The sequence below is a fragment of the Rana temporaria genome, chromosome 1 (assembly GCF_905171775.1).
Source record: "Rana temporaria chromosome 1, aRanTem1.1, whole genome shotgun sequence".
In the NCBI taxonomy this organism is placed as follows: Eukaryota; Metazoa; Chordata; class Amphibia; order Anura; family Ranidae; genus Rana; species Rana temporaria.
Genome location: NC_053489.1, coordinates 64,568,584 through 64,587,861, shown reverse-complemented (window position 1 = coordinate 64,587,861; position 19,278 = coordinate 64,568,584). Strand labels below are relative to the sequence as shown.

General features: G+C 46.5%; 1 protein-coding gene across 1 annotated transcript in view; it reads left to right on the top strand.

The window, feature by feature from the left end:
• Positions 1-4,021: 4,021 nt before the first annotated feature.
• The window catches only part of TTC33 (tetratricopeptide repeat domain 33), a 395,532-nt gene continuing 380,275 nt past the window's right edge, over positions 4,022-19,278 (top strand). The window contains exon 1 of the mRNA XM_040338751.1: positions 4,022-4,113. The gene's annotated coding sequence lies outside the window, so the exon portion shown is untranslated. The remainder of the gene's footprint in view (positions 4,114-19,278) is intronic.

Here is a 19,278-nt window from a genome sequence, read left to right as displayed (position 1 = left end):
ATGTACGCCCACCCTACGCCGGCAAAAGCAAGATACGTCGGCGGGGTGCAGCCTGGTTTTAGGCGCATATCTGTTTGTGGGTCTGGTGCACAGATACGACAGTGCACATTTGCACTTACGTCGGCGTAAATGCTTTGTGAATCTGGGCCCATGAGTCCAGACACCAGCGCACCATTCACAGAGGAACTGTTATGTGATATTATGGCATTAATGCAAAAGTTGCATATGGAGGATGTAATGAAAAATAATTTATTCAATAAAAAGTTTATACAGTTTCACTGTGAATGACCCCCGGGGGATCGAGATCATAGAATGATAAACGATTGGAAAAACCTCAAAAAGGATTGGGATTTTAAAGGCAACAAATAGTAAACTCAAAAATTTACAAAAAATATACAAATTTATTACAAAATATAAATATTACAGAATTGATTAATACAAAATAATGAATATACAATTAAATTGATTGAGAAATGTGATATAGATACTGTCCGTCATGGAATACCATCACCAGAAGATTGATGGCAAATTGGGGCGGATAACCGATGCGTTTCATAGAATGATAACCCTGAAGCTGAGTGATCTCTAGATCTCACGGCGAGTGGACACAGTGGTCTCGCACCGGAAGATTCCGTTGCTGCTGCGAAGCTCTTGTGAGCCTAGGAAAGTATCCGCACAACGGAGCCCAGACTCGTGCAAGGATCCAGCGAGACAGTGTGATCGCCAGGTTTAAAAGGGTGGTAATGTATGAGCGTGTCCTTCCCTGAAATTCCTGACTGTGTTTTCCAAAAGAACTGATCCCATGTAACCACCTGTTTGCTATTGACCAGTTCACCTTGCTCACTCACTTGGAAACAAAGTCGGTCCTTTTATTACACTGATGTCAGATCCGGCTATTTAAAGTACTCCCAATGATTCATCTGTCATAAATGTGTAGCGCATGGTTAATTCAAAGTACCGGTGCTTCGTTAAATTTAGAGGGGGATCAGAGAGTTAGTTAGCTCTGATCCAGTTAATCTGTTCAAATTGGGGCTCTGTCTCAGCTTGGCTGTGCTGTGGGCTCATGCTGTTGTTTCTGGGGTGTATTTCCACCCCAGGACGATGGTTGGCAGCAGTGGAGTCAAGGTTTGGGTGCTTTTCCCCAGCAGCCTATCAGGAGGGTTTTTCCTTGCTGTGCATGCTGGGGAAGGGTATTTATGGGACAGGTGCCATTGGTCTGGGTCCTTCTTCGAGTGCGGCACCCACCTTTAGGGTGACTGCATCACGGCGCCCCGGCAAAATGGCCTTCCAGGTCGGGGCGCATGTGCCACACGGTATTCCTGGTTCTGGGACCATGTTGGTCCGGAACATTTAAATTGTGGTTGGGCCCCAGTAATCCACTGGGTCCCTATTCTTGAGAAGATCCCAAGCATTGTTCCCTTGTGAGGAAGCTGTTCAGTGGGGAGTCCATCTGAGGATAGCCAAGAGAGGCTGGCGATCCAATAGGGTCTCGACAATCCACCGGGAATCAAGGTAACCAGTTACTGAAAGGCTGGACGTTGGTCACCTATCCTTTTGGGAACCTGCAAACTACCTGAAGGAGATCCAGGCCAAAGTCTTTTAAAGAGGATCACCTCCGCTGCCTCAATTCTAAGGAGGGTCTGTGGCAGAGACTTTTCCTCTAAGTTCCGAGTGATATTCTGGCTGCCAGGTCAGTGAGAGAGGCCTGTCCAGGTATGCTATACCCACTCCGGCTGAAGTGGCGAAGAAGACTAAGTGTGGTTGGAAGCAGGACTGTTTCCCAATTGTTACGCCTGAGGCCGCGTACACACGATCAGTCAAAACCGATGAAAACAGACTGAAGGACTGTTTCATCGGTCCAAACCAATCATGTGTGGGCCCCATCGGTCTGTTATCCTTCGGTCAAAAAAAAGAGAACTTGCTTTAAAATTTGACCGATGGACGCCTAACCGATAGGTCAAAACCGAACGTTAGTATGCAAAAGCATTGGTCAAAAGGCCGCGCATGCTCAGAATCAAGTCGACGCATGCTTGGAAGCATTGAACTTCGTTTTTTTAAGCACGTCGTGTGTTTTACGTCACCGCGTTTTGACACGATCGTTTTTTTAACCCATAATGTGTAGGCACATCAGACCATCAGTCAGCTTCATCGGTTAACCAATGAAACGGTCCTTCAGCCCGTTTTCATGGGTTTTGACTGATCGTGTGTACGTGGCCTGAGTCTGCTATTTAAATTTAGTGCGTTCCCGCGCCGAACGTAATGCGCATGCACCGTCCCTAAAATTTCCCGACGTGCATTGCGCTAAATGACGTCGCAAGGACGTCATTGGTTTCGACGTGAACGTATTCACGGACGACTTACGCAAACTACGTAAATTTTTAAATTTCGACGTGGGAACGACGGCCATACTTAACATTGGTTGCCCCTCATATAGCAGGGGCAACTTTACGCGTCGCAAATCTAATGTAAACGTCGTAACTTCACTGCGTCGACCGCGCGTACGTTTGGGAATTCGCGTATTTTGCTAATTTGCATACTTGACGGGAAAAACGACGGAGGCGACACCTAGCAGCAAAAAAAAAATTGCATTTAAGATCCGACAGCGTAAGAGCCTTACGCCTGTCGGATCTAATGGATATCTATGCGTAACTGATTCTAAGAATCAGTCGCATAGATTCGACGGCCCAGATTAGGACTTATGACGGCGTACATTGCGTTGCGCCGTCGTAAGCCCTTTGAGAATCTGGGCCTTTGTGTTTGTTTTTGATTGTGTACTTGTATTGTTGTGTGTTTTCATGTTTTCTGTTTGTTTTTATAGCACCATTTTTTGGGGTTTCTTTCCTCTTCCTGGAAGTATTGTGATTGAAGCTGTCTTAACATTTAAATATTTATAGTCGCATCATGAATCAATGCATTTGCGCCGTCTGTGGAATTAATAAACGTTGTACTTTTTTTAAGAATCAAAATCTAGACTTAGGCCTAGTACACACGAGAGGATTTATCCGCGGATACGGTCCAGCGGACCGTTTCCGCGGATAAATCCTCTCGAGGATTTCAGCGGATTTGGATCCGATGGAGTGTACTCACCATAGGATCGAAATCCGCGCCGAAATCCCCTCGCGATGACGTGTTGCGCCGTCGCCGCGATGATGACGCGGAGACGAGCGCGACGCTGTCATATAAGGAATTCCACGCATGCGTCGAATCATTACGACGCATGCGGGGGATCCCTTCGGACGGATTGATCCGGTGAGTCTGTACAGACCAGCGGATCCATCCGTTGGGATCGATTCAAGCGGATAGATTTGTAGACATGTCTACAAATTTTTATCTGCTGGAATCGTGAAATTCCCGCGGATAAATATCCGCAGGAATGTACACACCATAGAATCTATCCGCTGAAACCGATCCGCTGAGATTTTTCAGCGGATGGATTCTATGGTGTGGACGGGGCCTAAGATCCTCTTTTGCGGAAGTAGCCGCTTTCTGACCCCGGTAGAGATACCTGGGCCTTCTTTTGTATGCCTATATACACCTGGAAGGCTATTTAAAGTCCTCTATACACCTGGAAGGCTCTATAAGGTCCTCTATACACCTGGTAGGCTCTATGAGATTATTTATACAGCTGGAAGGCTCTAAGAGGTTCTCTATACACCCGGAAGGCTCTATGAGGTTCTCTATACACCTAGAAGGATCTATAAAGTTCTCTATACACCTGGAAGGCTCTATAAAGCCCTCTATACACCTAGAAGGATCTATAAAGTTCTCTATACACCTGGAAGGCTATTTACAGTCCTCTATACACCTGGAAGGCTCTATAAGGTCCTCTATACACCTGGAAGTCTCTATGGTGTCCTTTGTACACCTGAAAGGCTCTGTGTGTTGGTGTATTTCTCTCTCTCACAGATATCATGCACAGCTGATCTGTGAAGGGTTGGATTTGTTATGGCCAACCATAAGCCTTTCCTAGAGAAATAAGAGGAGTTTTCAGCTTCCTTGGCCTCTCCTCCCTCTCCCCGGGTAAGTTCTGTTTGTCCCGTGTTCCCCGCTGTAGGAAGCCCCGCCCCCTGGCAGAGCTGCATAGAGGAAGAGGCAGAGCCGGGCACAGTGCAGGTAATGGTGGTGGCGGGCAGCGGGGACGGGGTACACGGGAGCCGGGATCACACGTATAGTGCCCGGGGGCTCCGTGCTGTGTATACGCCGATATTTACACTGATCCCTGGGGGGAGATGAGCTGCACGGTGCAGGGACCAATCAGATTGTAGAGATCAGTGGAATAGCAGTTGTGATTGGTTGGTAGGAACCCCAGTAGTCGCTATACAGGTGATTAGTAGGTAGTCATGTGACCAATAACTATCTCTGCCAATTATCTATTGGTGGATGCAGACACATATCCTTATCTGGTGCACACATCTGAATGGATGATCTAAGGGGGATATAGGAAATATGGATCCTGGCAACCAATCACATTCTATCTTCAGCTTGTTCAGTTAAGCTTTGAAAATGAAAGGAAGAAGCTGATAGGTTACCATGAACAGCTCCCCCCAGGTTGTCCCTGCTCTGTTCTTAGTATATATCTGGGTACAAAAATCATCCCTCAGCAGCAAGATAATAATGGGGCAGCACCGCAACCACGTGGTTTACAGGGTGTAAACGGGCGGCTTTTAAGAGGCGTTTGGCGGGCAGTAAGAAGACTATCTGTTGCCGCCTGTCAAAATCAATCTGAGTACAGATCACTTTTCAGATGGGCAGAGGCACTGCTGCTAGTGTCTCTTGATTTGGGATCGCAGGCGGAATCGCTGAGATTGTAACCCAGGGCCCCAAATCGTGGCTGTGTCACACGCTTGGGTGCCATTATTCTGTAAGGCGCTTTTCAGGCGTTTTAGTGCTAGAAATAGTGCCTGAAAAGCACCTCTCATGTTTTTCTCACCACTGGGGCGGTGCGCTTGTGGGACGGGAAGAAAAGTCCTGCAAGCATCATTGGCGCAGTGTTTCCACCGCTTCTGTCCGTTGAAATTAATGGGCAGTGCTTCCGAAGCGCCCCAACACGGGTGCTTTTAACCCTTTAGCCGCTAGCCGGGGTTAAAAGTGCCCTGCTAGCGGCTGAAAAGCACAGCTAAAACAACGGTAAAGCGCCGCTAAAACGATCTGCGCTTTACCGCTAACGGACCCCCGCCCTAGTGTGAAAGTACCCTGTCACCCCAAACGCAATGCGATCCTTCCAAAACAGAGCATGAGCTTCTTTTCAGGCAACAAGCGCTCATAGGGCAGCCTCTGAAGTGAATGCGACGCACGGGATTGCCTGTAAACCGGTTAAAGGGGTTGTAAAGGAATTTTTTCCCCCCCCTAAATAGCTTCCTTTACCTTAGTGCAGTCCTCCTTCACTTACCTCATCCTTCCATTTTGCTTTTAAATGTCCTTATTTCTTCTGAGAAATCCTCACTTCCTGTTCTTCTGTCTGTAACTCACCACCGTAATGCAAGGCTTTCTCCCTGTTGTGGAGAAAGCCTCCTGAGGGGGCGAGCAGGAGTGTCAGGATGCCCCCTAACACACAGCTCCTTTCTCTATCTGGAAAGTAGAGTGGCCTGACGCTCCTGCTCGCCCCTCCCCCTCTAGAGGCTTTCTCCACACCAGGGAGAAAGCCTTGCATTACTGTGTGGAGTTACAGACAGAAGAACAGCAAGTGAGGATTTCTCAGAAGAAATAAGGACATTTAAAAGCAAAATGGAAGGATGAGGTAAGTGAAGGAGGACTGCACTAAGGTAAAGGAAGCTATTTAGGGAAATTTGTTTTTCCTTTACAACCCCTTTAACCAAAATCGTGAGCAGGAACGCGTGAATACAGCCATAACCATTTGACCTCCAGAAGATGTTACCTCCAGGACCGGGCCTTTTTTTCCTGCTATTTAGCACTGTGTTACTTTATCTGGCAGTTGCGCGGTCATGCAACACTGTACGCAAATGGAATTTATATCATTTTCTTCCCACAAATAGAGCTTTATTTTAGTGGTATTTGATCATCTCTATGGTTTTCATTTTGTGCTATAAAAAAAAAAAGACACAATTTTGGAAAAAACTATTTTTTTATACTTTCTGCTATAAAACATATCCAAGAAAAAAAAATGTCTTCATAAATTTAGGCCAAAATGTATTCTACATATTTTTTATAAAAAAAACAAAACCAACAAGCGTATATTGATTGGTTTGTGTAAATGGTATAGTGTCTACAAACTATGGGATGTATACTGGAATTTTTGTTTACTTATTTTTTTTATACTAGTAACAACGGTGATCAGCGACATAAAATGGGACTGTGATAGTGTGGCGAAAAATCTGACACTAAAGCAGGGTTTGACAAATTTGCTTGGAATCTAGGAGCCAGCTAAAAAAGTTAGGAGCCAGAAAACGCATCCCGTCCCGACGAGCTTGCACGCAGAAGCGAACACATATGCGAGCAGCGCCCGCATATGTAAGCGGTGTTCAATCCACACATGTGAGGTATCGCCGCGATTGGTAGAGTGAGAGCAATAATTCTAGCCCTAGACCTCCTCTGTAACTCAAAACATGCAACCTGTAGATTTTTTTAAACGTTGCCTATGAAGATTTTAAAAGGGTAAAAGTTTGTCGGCATTCCACGAGCGGACGCAATTTTGAAGCGTGACATGTTGGGTATCAATTTACTCGGCGTAACATTATCTTTCATAATATAAAAAAAAATGGGGATAACTTTACTGTTGTCTTATTTTTTAATTAAAAAAAGTGTAATTTTTTCCCAAAAAAGTGTGCTTGTAAGGCTGCTGCACAAATACGGCGTGACAGAAAGTATTGCAACGATCGCCATTTTATTCTCTAGGGTGTTAGGATAAAAAATATATATAATGTTTGGGGGTTCTAATTAGAGGGAAGAAGATGGCAGTGAAAAATAGTGAAAAATTACATTAGAATTGCTGTTTAACTTGTAATGCTTAACTTGTAATACCAACGGCCACCACCAGATGGCGCCAGCTCACACATCTGGTGGTAATAACTTGTAATACCAACGGCTCACCACCAGATGGCGCCAGCCCACCTTCCAAGTCAAGTCGCCAGGACACTATTTCTAGTCGCCATGGCGACCGGGATTTGTCGAGCCCTGCTCCATCTGGCAATTGTCTGATTTTCCGCGGACAAATGTAGCATGCCTTAAAATTGTCCGCCAAAAATTGTGTGTTGCCTGATTTTCCGATTGTATGTAAACAAGTCCGTCGGACAAAACTCCAAAGTACAAACACGCATGCTCAGAAGCAATGCTCACCATAACACAACATTAGCAGAAGTTGCCCAAAGGGTGGCACTAAAGAACTGAAAAAACAAGTAGTTTCGTGTTTGTTGGCTGATAATTCTTTGCTGTTTGTATGCAAGACAAGTTCCTGGCCAACGCCCTTCAGACAAAAGTCCTACGCTTTGTCTGATGAAAATCAGATCGTGTGTATGAGGCTTAAGCCCGCATTCACACCTAGGCGTTTTTACGCCTGTAGCGCTACGCCGCTGCCGCCAGAGGGCTGAAAACAGATGTCCCTCTATGGAGATGGTTCACATCTCCACGCCGAACGCCTGCCGCGTGAAAAAAGGTCCCGGACCTTTTTTTCAGGCGTCTTCGAGCGTTCGGCTAGGAGATGGGAATCATCTCCATAGAGGGGGTCATCTTGGGGCACATCTAGGCGGACAAAACGCCGCTATTTTTACCGCGATTTGCGGTGACAAAACGCCGCGATTTCGTCCGCCTAGATGTGAATGGAGCCTAACTGACATTGCCAGTGACACTAATACAGTGATCAGTGCTAATAATATGCACTGTCACTGTACTAATGACACTGGCTGGGAAGGGGTTACCATCTAGGGGCAATGAAAGGGTTAACTGTGTGCCTAACTATGTGTAACCTCTGCTCTGTGTTGTTCCTGAACACAGAGCTCTGTACTGTGATTCGCTAAGCTGATCAGCAGGTCCTGGCCATAAATCATTGGCTGAGACCTGCCAACTGACTTGCGACATAGCAGATCACAGCACAGATGGTACGGTTTGCGCTCCCTACCCGGAAATGGCAGATAACATACTGTCTCTGGCCTGCCCCTTTCATTCATTGGATTTCAGTTCTGTCTGGCATGGTGGCTCAGTGTCACATGTGGGCATTTCTTAAAGTGGTTGTAAACCTCCACGAGGAACTTGTACTTCTAGGTAGGCCTATTATAAGGCTTATCTTTAGGTACTGTACATATCTCCTAAACATGCGCCGTTTAGGAGATATTTACTGTGTTGTGGGGCGATGATGTCATTGGCGCATTCGCTGTGAAGAAACGGCCCTCTGTGACTGGCGGTTCCAGCACGCATGGGCAGGAGTGACGTCACGCGACTCTGGCCAGTCACAGAGCCAGAGTCCACGGTCCCGGAAGGAAGAGGGGCAAACATGGTAGCGGCCACCAGCAGGGACGGTTTAGGCTTCGTTTCCAAGTAAGTGTCACATCACATACTAGCCCTTTATGCTTTTACTTTGCATCAGGGTTTACTTCCTCTTTAAAGTAGACATAAACCCTAAGGCCCCTTTCACACCAGCGGACCGATTGGGTCAGGCTGTCCGGTTTTCAGGCGGAACTGATCGGACCACCCATTATACTCTAAGGGCCGGCGGATATCAGTGGACATGTGTCTGCTGTCACCCGCCAGCATCCGATCTGCTAAAAACAGACTGATGGGGGTATGTTCGCCATTCCTCCGGCGGATGGGATCGGATGAAAACAGATATTCAGTAGAGTAGAGCAGTCTGTGTCCATGTCTGCTCTGCATAGGGGAGCGGACCTGTCATCCGCCTGCTCAGCGGATATCAGCGGAGAGATCCCCTGCTGAGCAAGCGGATCCGCTTGGATGGATTCTACCCCATGTGAAAGGGGACTAACTGAATGACGTTTAGCCTGCTAAATCTCCCTGTATGATAAACATTGCCATTACAGAAAATAAGGGGAGCATGTTGCCCCCCCCCCCCCCCCCCCCCCATGATGGGAGTAACAAGGAAGACGTCAAACAACCTCTTCACTGAGACTTTTTCTGGCATTAATTTCATTCCTATAGAAAGGCCACCTATTATTATTTTCAGCTTTTGAAGCCCGTTCCATAATAAGAGTCTGCCCAGAGACTTTAAAGGGGAACTTGGAGGCTGCCATGCTATTCTCTTTGTGGAAATGCTATTTGCCTGGCTGTCTCTGTCATGCTTCCAGCATGTCTCTGTCTTAGAAAAAGTATGCGGCTAGTGAAGTCAAAACACTGCCGGGCAGGGCTCGACAAATCCCATTTGCCAGGTTGCCACGGCGACTAGAAATTGTGTCCTGGCGCCTGGGCTTTTGTCAGCCCATTCATGGCTGACACCAGGCCTGGTGCTGAGGCTGGGTGGGTAGGTGGGGCTCTCAGTCTGAGAACTGGGCAATGGAGTTCTACTCATAGGGCGAGTCTTGGAGGCAGTCCCCATCCTAAAGGGGCTGGGCTTTCCATCTGCTGGGCCCAGCTATGAAGGCGGGAGCAGGTGTGTCCTCTGTCGGCAGGGTGGATCTGGGGTCAGGGGTATGGTTTGTGCGGAGGTGGGCGACTCCCTGTCTCAGTTGGGCAGTGCGAGTTGTAGCTGGCTGTCAGCGCTTCCCTCTGCTCCCTGGGTGATCAAGCATCCAGGTGAGGAGGATGGCCACCATGGATTGCACGGCGAGCACCGAGGACAAAGCGGCTGTTCCAGACACCCCGCTATGTATCCCTGACTAAGCTTGCCCATCTACGGGCCCAAGACCGGCATCATGGGTGCTGCTGGGTAGAGGGGAGGGAGTAGAGGGAACATGCGTCATTTCCGGGTCTTTGCATTCCATTCAGTGGAGCACAGGGGAGACAGATCTTGGATTTCTCATCAGAGAACCTGTCACCTAAAAAAAAGAATCATCACATAGGGGACTTTTTTTGTCACCAATGCGATGAAAAAAAAAAAGTGACGTACATTTTTTATTGTAAAAAATGTGAAAGTTACACCCAAGCGCATAAACCCCCCCAAAAAATTCAGGCCCCCTCACCCCCACATATACGCACGTACAAACATAAACGCATGCGTCGGGGCACCTACACCTGAAAACGCAGATTGCGATACACATGTTACATATCGTCGTGCACACCGGAATGAGAGCAATAATCCTAGCACCCAACCTCATTCGTAATGTTAAATAAAGCTTTCTTGGTTAAAAAAAAAAAAAACTGGCTCCTAACTTTTTTTAGCTAGCTCCTAGATTCAAAGCAAATTTCAGCCATGTCCGACTCCATACCTCTCTCAGCACAGGTTAGCTTAACCCATTACTTACCGGGCCATTATAAAATGACGCCGGCAGGAACCCTCCCTCCGGGTGGACGTCATATGACGTCTTTTCTTCCTGGCAATCTAGGGCGCACCCGCGGCACCGCTTGTGACACCGCTGCTCAAATACCGCGTGACATAAAATATTGCAACAATCGCCATTTTATTCTCTAGATTCTCTGCTAATTTTTTTTTATATATTTTTATATATATATATATATATATATATATATATATATATATATATATATATATATATATATATATATATATATGTGTGTGTTTTTGGGTGTTCTAAGTAATTTTTTAGCAAAAAATACGGAATTTTAACTTGTAAACAACAAATGTCAGAAATAGGCCTAGTCATGAAAGGGTCAAATAGATTTTTTTTTTAACACCTTCCCACCTGGCCTATAGCAGAATAACGGGCAGGTGGTGGCTTTAACATTCTGAGTGGATGTCATATGACGTCCTCTGATAAAGTGGGGCCGCACAGCAGTGTGATCTGTCACCCGCTGTGTCCACCGGACACAGCCGATGACTGATCAGTGTACCAGCTCGCTGCCGACACCACGTGACCGCTGTGACCAATTACAGCAGGTCACATGACAGTTGTACACAATGGATGGCTTCTTTTCATGCCACTCATTATATACAATTGTGTTGCTAGCTCTGATTGGTCAATGTGATCGCGTGGTACCAATCACAGCTAATCGCAACAAAACTAAATGAATCTATTTCATTCAGTAAAATGCTTGCTTATATCAATATAATTCACTGCTGTAAGCAATCATTATATGTAAAAAAAATTCTGATCACTTCCCCAGAGTAGTGCTATGGTAACTTTGTATTGCTCTGGTCACAACGTGTTAGTAAAAAAAAAGTAATTATTTTATTAATATTTTATAATTATTATTATTTATTTGTTTTCATACTGTCACCAATTAGTGTCTCTGATCACCGCCGCACCAGTTATATGACAACGCTGTACTGCACTGGTGATAGTATTATAAAAAAAAAAAAATGTATTTCTAAATTTTCCAAAGAATTATGACAAAAAAAACACAACTTCCAAAAATTCACCATGCCTCTTACTAAATACCTCGGACTACCTTCTTTGCAAAAAAAACTGTTATTTGTACTGTCCTGACATTTTGTGGCCTCACAAGATGAGATCAGTACATCAGGACTGATCAATTTTCAGATATACAGTATCTCACAAAAGTGAGTACATCCCGGCAAGAAGCGGGGCTGTATGTGATAGAGAGCGTGGGAACATTCAGCAGTTTAAATTAAAGCTGTTACAGCAATGTTCCTCTGCGCTCTACTGATCCAGCCAGCAATCCTCTTCCTCTCCTCTCTTCCCCTACACAGGCAGGCTGCATTGATGGACACGGGTAGGCTGCATTGTTGGACACGGGTAGGCTGCATTGTTGGACACGGGTAGGCTGCATTGTTGGACACGGGTAGGCTGCATTGTTGGACACGGGTAGGCTGCATTGTTGGTCACAGGTAGACTGCATTGTTGGTCACAGGTAGGCTGCATTGTTGGTCACAGGTAGGTTGCATTGTTGGACACAGGTCTCCCTTTTTGAGTTGGGACCAACTCATATCCCGATATTCCTCCACTGAATACTTCTCTATGATAGGGCTCGGAAGGTCAGCTGGTGTATATAAATCCACTCCTTAGGCCTCGTACAGACGAGTGGATCTGTCCGATGAAAACGGTCCGCGGACCGCTTTCATCGGACATGTCCGCTGGGATCATTTGGTCTGATGGCTGTACACACCATCAGACCAAATTTCCCGCGGACAGACGACGCGTTGACGTGGCGGCGACGATGACGCGCCGACGTGCGCGAACCCAATAGTGTCCCAAAGATGGGACACTATTGCTTCCACTGACACCAACGATGGGGCACTATTCCTTCCACTGACACCAATGATGGGACACTATTCTTTCCACTGAAACCAATGATGGGACACTATTCTTTCCACTGACACCAAAGATGGGACACTATTCTTTCCACTGACACCAAAGATGGAGCACAATTCCTTCCACTGACACCAATGATGGACCAATATTCCTTCCACTGACACCAATGATGGGACACTCTTCCTTCCACTTATACCAATGATGGGACACTATTCTTTCCACTGACACCAAAGATGAGGCACTATTCCTTCCACTGAGACCAAGGATGGGACACTATTCCTTCCACTGACACCAATGATGGACCACTATTCCTTCCACTGACACCAATGATGTACCACTATTCCTTCCACTGACACCAATGATGGGACACTATTCTTTCCACTGACACCAATGATGGGACACTATTCTTTCCACTGACACCAATGATGGGACACTATTCTTTCCACTGACACCAAAGATGGGACACTATTCCTTCCACTGACACCAAAGATGGAGCACAATTCCTTCCACTGACACCAATGATGGACCAATATTCCTTCCACTGACACCAATGATGGGACACTATTCCTTCCACTGATATCAATGATGGGACATTATTCCTCCCATTGATCCCAATTATGTATTTTTTTTTACTCCCACTGACCACCAAGCCTATGGCATTGTTTATGCCCACCGATGCCAGGGCATTTTCTACTTCCACTGTCCTCAGTCCGGCCCCCCCCTAGACTTTGAAGGATAGTAAACTGGCCCTTTGTTTTGAAAGTTTGAAGACCCCCTGTGCTAAAACACAATACTAATGAGATGCGGACTTAATTCACACTGTGAAGCCGTGTGAACACACCATTAAAACAGAAATTCCATCTAAAATCAAATTTTATTATATTGGGCAGAGTGGGGAAGGGTTACGGCCTTGGCCCAGGGTTTTATTGTGCTCGGTGTCCCTCTGCATTTCCTCTTTCTGGGTGGAATCAATAAAATGCAGGTTCTTACTCTTTCCACCTTTTGCCAAAAAATAAAAATGCTTTGGATGGAGCTCAATTTCGATTTTTGATTTACGTACACTTCCAACCCATTTATTATACATAATAATTATTGATTTTTTTGTTCAATACGTTTTTATTGTAATATTCAAGACAAAAAGAAGGACAAGCGGCAATCACAAAAAAACAAAATACCAAGTCATAAGAATACAAGAGCGGTATACATGGTTGGGCTGTACAGTAATAATGAAACCCTTCAAACGTCATACACCAAAAGTACATCAGGAGCAACGGAAGATACACTGGTGGCAAATAAAGCACAGCAATAGGAAGCCAACCAGAACCGCTTCTGTTCAGTTGCACCCGTTCCGTCTTACACAAGACAAAGAAAATAACCAGAAGAAAGTAAGGAAAAAAGAATAGTAATAGAGATAGAAGAGGGGATCAAGGTCAGGAAAGAGAGGGAGGGATGGAAGGGGGGTACTCTGCCACAGACAACTACTAGACAAATAAAACATACCAAGCCATCTGAACGCTAAATTTCACACGGTTTGAGACATAAGATCAGCATATGCAGGGGTAAATTTAAAGGCAAACCAGTCAGACCATATTTTATGTGATAGGTCAGCTTTATTTCTAATGGAATGTGTAAGATCCTCCATATGATAAGTATGATCCACCTCCTCCAACCATTGACGCAGGGTTGGTATAGCAGCTAGCTTCCAAAATTTAGGAATTAGAGATTTCGCAGCATTTAGTAAATGTGGCGTTAAAAATTTCTTATATGAGCTAACTGGTTTGTCCGTATAGTGAAGCAGTATAACCCAAGGGTCTTCAGGGGTCTCAAAGCCCTGGATTTCCTTCATTCAATAAAGGACAGACCGCCAGAACGGGCGGATACGGGGGCAATACCACCACAGGTAAGCGTGTGTTGCACCGTCCCCACAACCCCACCAGCAAAGAGGTGACACTTGGGGAAAAATCCCATGAAGCACCATTGGAGTAAGGTGCCATCTAGTGAGCAATTTGTAGTTGACTTCTGCAGTCCTTGAAGACATCGAAGAGGTGTGTGCAAGACTTAGGATTGTAGATTTTTAAGTCTCTGAGAGGTCCCTATGAAGATCCTTCTCCCAATTGCGCATAAAGATGGGTTGACCTGTGGTGGAAAGAGATTGCAACACTTTATAAAAGTAAGAGAGAGGTCTCTCGATTGGCTGGTCCTCTACAAAAGCAACCTTAATTTGCGTTAGGTCCGTAAGATCTCGAAGGGGTCGTGGAAGAGCTCGCAGCAAAACCTGAGAGTTGGCGGTATTTCCAGTAATCCAAGGTTGCACCAGGGGAGGGGCCCACAAGGTCGGAGAATGAGGCGATGCCGGAAGGTGTAGTTACGTGATGTAGCAGGGTTGCATTCCCCAGAGACCAAGATCTACCAGAGGGATACGTGTTACCAGGGGGGAAGTAGTTGTGACCTGCAAGGGGCATTAAAGGGGAGTTGTACGGCCAGTTGTGGGACTTACACAGCGAGTCCCAGATTATTAGGGTAGAATGCGTAAAAGGTGATGTAGATGCAGCTAAAGTCCTGCACCTCCTCGGTATCCATAGCTGTGTGAAAAGGTCCGTACCACACGAGACCCCCTCCAAGGACACCCATAGTTTGGTATTCTTGTGAAATTTCCAATTCGAGATCCTGTTAAGAACCACGGCCAGGAAATAACCCTTAACATCTGGTAGGGCGAGGCGCCCTTCCTTCTTGGATCTAGTGAGGATGTTTCTAGCCAACCTGGGTCGCTTCCTATTCCAGATGTATCTGCAAAGGAGGGATCTTATCAACGTAAAGAAACCTACTGGGACCTTAAAGGGGATCATTTGAAACAAGAACAGCAGCCTGGGAAATATGTTCATCTTCACAACATTGATTCTCCCCAACAAAGAGTGTGCAAGTTAGGACCATTTCTGCAAATCAGATCGTATCGTGTTCAATAAGGGTATGTAATTAGTGCGGAACAAAGAAGAGGGGTTGGGAGTAAGATAAATGCCTAAATACTTAAGGGAATGGGTTTGCCAGCTAAAAGGGAAAGACTCCTTCAAATGGGTTGCGGTCCTGGCCGGGACTGTGAGGTTAAAAATTTCAGATTTTGTCATATTAATTTTAAAGTTGGAAATGACGCTAAACTTTGAAAACGCTGACATCAAATTAGGTGATGAAATAGTGGGTTGTTGTATGCAAAACAAAATGTCGTCCGCGTAAGCACCATATTTGTGTACTAAGGAGCCCACCGTGATCCCATGAATATTCGGGTCATGCCTAATCGTGGAGAGGAAGGGTTCAAGGGATAAGGCGAACAAAATGGGCGAAAGGGGGCAGCCCTGGCGGGTGCCATTTATATAGCGTGAAAGGGTCACTCAAAGTGCCATTTATACAGAGTTGGGCGGTGGAAGAGGCATAGAGGGCGGAGATTCGGGACAATAGGGAGGGGCCAATACCTAAATGGGAGAGAGTTGCCATCAGGTACTCCCAGTCCACCCTATCAAACGCTTTTTCTGCATCCGTGGACAAAAGAAGGGTGGGCTGGGAGGACCGACGAACATAGGACATCAAAGAAAGGGTGCGAAGAGAATTGTCCTGAGCCTCCCTACCGGGAATAAAACCTGTTTGGTCTTTGGAGACCCATTGGGGGAGAAGCGGGAGAAGCCTGTTCGCAATGACCTTAGCATATATCTGAGCATCAATATTTAGCAGGCAGATTGGTCTATAACTACTGCAACTACAGGGGTCCTTACCGGGTTTGGGGATGACAGTGATATGTGCGTGGAGAGTTTCGGGAGGGAAAGCTCCACCTTCCGGAACAGAGTTTACATAGTCGGTCAGATGCGGAATCAAAAGGTCCACAAAGGACCGATAGTACCATACCGTGAATCCATTAGGGCCGGTGCTTTACCATTGGCCATTGCTTTTAAAGCAATACGCATTTCAGAGGTGGTAAGCTCTCCTTCCAAGGTGGACAGGGTTTCTAATGGGAGTTTAGGCAAGTTAGCTTGAGACTGATTATCGCGAATGAGCTGGGACCTAACATCCTTATCCTCAACAGTACTGTGTACGTGGTACAAAGCCTGATAAAACGAACGGAATTCCTTGGCTATGGCGGACGTCTCATGCACCATATAGTCATGTGAGGTTTTTATCCTAGCAATAAAGGCTGAAGACTTTTTTTGTTACAATGAACGGGCCAGCAGGCGACCTGGTTTATTACCCCGTTCGTGCAAGTGCTGAGCAACTAAACGAAAGGTTTGTTTCTGTTCCAGGTGAAAGAGGGCTCTCAGCTCCTCCCTCCTCTGGGTCAGAGCCTGAAAAATTATTTGTGAATGGCCTGCCTTATGTTGTCGTTCTAAAGCCTCAATGTCACGGATCAATTCCAATTGTTTGGAAGTTCGTTCCTTCTTTTTTCTCGAGCCTAATTCAATAAATTTCCCTCGGATAAAGGCCTTGTGGGCCTCCCATAACGTGCCCGGCGCAACGTCCGGGAGCCTGTTTTCCGCAAAGTACAGAGCCAAGTCATCGTGAAGCACTTTCTTATCAATGTCATCTGAATGGAGATGATCATTGAGTTTCCAATTCGAGGGTCTACAGGGCAGAGAAGGGATATTTAGCGTAAGGGAGATCGGAGCATGATCCGAAATAGGGGTAGTGGCGATACTGGAAGCTGTCGGGAGGGTAAGTTGGTGGTGGTCAATAAAAAAATTATCTATCCTAGAGTAGGTGTGGTGCAAATGGGAAAAATTAGTGTAATCCTTTACCCGAGGGTGCATAATCCTCCACATATCCATCAATTGGGCTTCATGCAAACTTTTATGCAAAAACATCAAACGTCTCTGCGAAATACAGGAGTGTCCCAAGGACGTGTCAAGGGATGGTTCCATCGACACGTTAAAATCCCCAGCGAGGAGAACGCAACCCCGGGCAAATTCACAGAGCTTTTTAAGGGTAGAGGCTAAAAAGGTGACCTGGTCCCTGTTGGGGGCATACAGAGTGGCGATAGTGCAAGGCATATTACCCAGGCTGCCTCTCAAGAACAGGAAGCGACCCATATCATCACTAAGCATAGAGTCCAATGTGAAAGAGGTCCCTCTGCGGAACCCAATGGCTACACCCTTGGCTTTGTGAATGTCAGATAAACTATAATACCATACTGGGTATTGTGGAGAGAAAAGCCTCACTGAGGTAGTGTGTGTGGGTCTCCTGCAAGAGCACAACATCCCCTCGCAGACAACCCAGCTCCCTGTATAGATTGTGTCTCTTTCCTGGGGCGTGTAGACCCTGCATGTTTAGGGAAACTAAGTTCAGCGCAGCCATGGGATTCACCAGAAGGAGCTCACACTAGCATATCGATGAGAGCTGTACCTGTGGCAGGAGGGAGAGATAAGGAGCAAAGAGGGGAAAGGGGTAGGGAAAAGAAAACATGACTGAGAATTGAAAAGTGAAAAAAGAGAAAAGAACACGGGCAGTCCGGCACCCTCATGCACTCGGTCCCAAATGAGACAGGGGCACAAGAGCACGAGGCCACGCCGCGCACCCTAAGGGGGGGACGCAACATCACGAGGGACTGACAACGAGCACCGAAAATACCGTAATCGCTGCCATGGCACCCCAGCGCCGACACCTTATATAACACAGTGTAAAGAGAGCATTAACAATACTTAACCTGCAGTCTAAAATTGAAAAACCAAATAATACAAAAGTGAACCAAATAAAAATAACAATGAAAGTGAAAAACGGGTCAGTGTGTCCCTGGTCAGTAGAAGGTGGCTCCTGAGATCCAGAACTCAGCCATGGAAACCAGAGGAGGCTGAAAAAACTGCAAGAACAAAAATACTCAGTCAGGGAAAAAGGACGAGCTTAAGGCCGGAAGGCCCCGAACTCATAGCACAGTACTCACTCCAGCTGAGGAGAGGCCACTGTGAATCAGCGGCAGTAGGCAGGGTGGGAATAGTATCCTGCCTGCCAGGTAGTTCAATGGGAGAGATGTTGACATCCAAACAGAACTTTTCCAGGTCCTCTGGGAAGCGGAGGATTGCGGTCTTATCATCACGATGAGCAATGAGGAGCGACGGGAAGCCCCAGGGATAGTTGATGGAAGCAAAAAAACGGAAATCTGCGCTATCCTGATGATGAGCGGCCACAAAAAATCTGATGAAACAAGAAAGTGGTAAAGAATACAAAAACAATTTTGCGGCGCTGAAAGTGAAAAAATTATGTGGTGTTCAGTGGCGGCCCGCCCATAGGGGGCGCCCGGGCGCCGCCCCCCCTCCCCCAGTCAGTAAAAAAATAAATCTAAAAAAAAAAAAAAAAAAAAAAATTTTTTTATTTAAACATGTCCCTTTAAGGAAAAAAAATGCCAAAAAAGGTTCTTATGTGCACTGAGTCCGGGCGTCGGGCGCCGGGAAAAGCGCGGTATGGGTAGCGCCACGTCTGTGCAATCACGGGATTGCAGACGTGGCGCTACATTGGCAGCCCAAAAATGCCTTTGTGGCGCGGTCCATCGCGCCACTTGCTTCCGGCGCGATGGACTGCATTGTTATGGCTGGGCGGGTGCATCCACTATTTGTGCTCGTTCCGTCCTGACGTCCCTGGAAGAACAGGAAGTGACGTCGGGACTCGGGGCGCTCAGTGCGAGTACAGGTAAGCTGAGCTATGCCGCCTGCCTCTGCCCCTCTGTAATGGACTGTTTTCTCTGCAAAGTTCGGCGGCAGCAGCTGCAGCTGTCCACCCCCCTTCTGCAAAGATTACCTGTGTTCCAATTTTTTTTTAGTGAATATTCGGCCGAAATCGCGGCACCCCCCCCCCCTCCCCCAGGGGGGGGGGGATGGGGGTGCCGCGATTTCGGCCGAATATTCACTATAAAATTTTTTTTGGAACATTTGGAATTTTTTTTTTTAGTGCACATTTGGCCGAAATCGCGGCACCCCCATCCCCCCGCAGGGGGGGGGGGGATGGGGGTGCCGCGATTTCG